The sequence below is a fragment of the Triticum urartu genome, chromosome 2, assembly GCF_003073215.2.
Source record: "Triticum urartu cultivar G1812 chromosome 2, Tu2.1, whole genome shotgun sequence".
Taxonomy (NCBI): domain Eukaryota; kingdom Viridiplantae; phylum Streptophyta; class Magnoliopsida; order Poales; family Poaceae; genus Triticum; species Triticum urartu.
The window spans coordinates 7,238,396-7,239,290 of record NC_053023.1 but is presented as its reverse complement, the minus strand read 5'-3'; positions in this window follow the sequence as shown (position 1 = coordinate 7,239,290).

The following is an 895-nucleotide window of genomic DNA, read 5'->3' as shown; positions in this document are numbered from 1 at the left end:
GAAACCTCGGCCGGTGAAATCATCCCTGCGGATGGAACCTGGATAGGCGATAAACCTGGACTAGAGACTTAGTGTGTTTTAGGTAGGCCGTGGCCGACACCCTCGTTGGGCTTCCGCTTGAAGGTTGCCGAGTACATGTCGTGTAAACGACGGTAAGTGGTGGGAGCGTGTGTGAAGAAGTACACCCCTGCAGGGTTATCATTATCTATTCGAATAGCCGGATTCCTCGGATATGGAAACTTGGACCCCTTGCATAGTTCATAGACAAGTGAAAGTGGATACTCTAAAACTCGCAAGATAAGTGTGAGTGCTATGGATGGCCTTCTCGTAGGGAGACGGGAGCGGATCCATAGTGGTGTATTGAATGGTGAATATGTGGACTCGTGTGCGCCACCTCAAAAGAGTTGCTTGCAGTCGTAGTTCAGGTTAGCCACTGAGTCAAAGCTGGCTTGCTGCAGTTAAACTCCACCACCCCCCCTTGTTGATACCGATGCATATGTAGCTAGTTCTGATGTAAGTCTTGCTGAGTACCTTTGTACTCACGTTTGCTTAATTTATGTTTTGCAGAGAGACTTCAGTCTCGCTAGTAGTTCCGCGTGGACTTCGACGTTTAGCTTGATACCTCAGCTACGATCTTGTGCCCTCGGCAGGATCTGGTAGATAGTCAGGCTTCTTAGCCTTTTTCATTTGTAGATGTCTGTACTCAGACATGTTAAGCTTCCGCATGTGCTTTGATTTGTATGCTATGATTGTTGGGTCATGAGACCTATGTTTGTAATTTCTCGCTCCTCGGAGCCTAATGTATAATACTTGAGTCGTAGAGTTATGTTGTGATGCCATGTTGTATTTACATATCGGGCATATTGTGTGTATGATTGAAATGCTTGCTATGTGT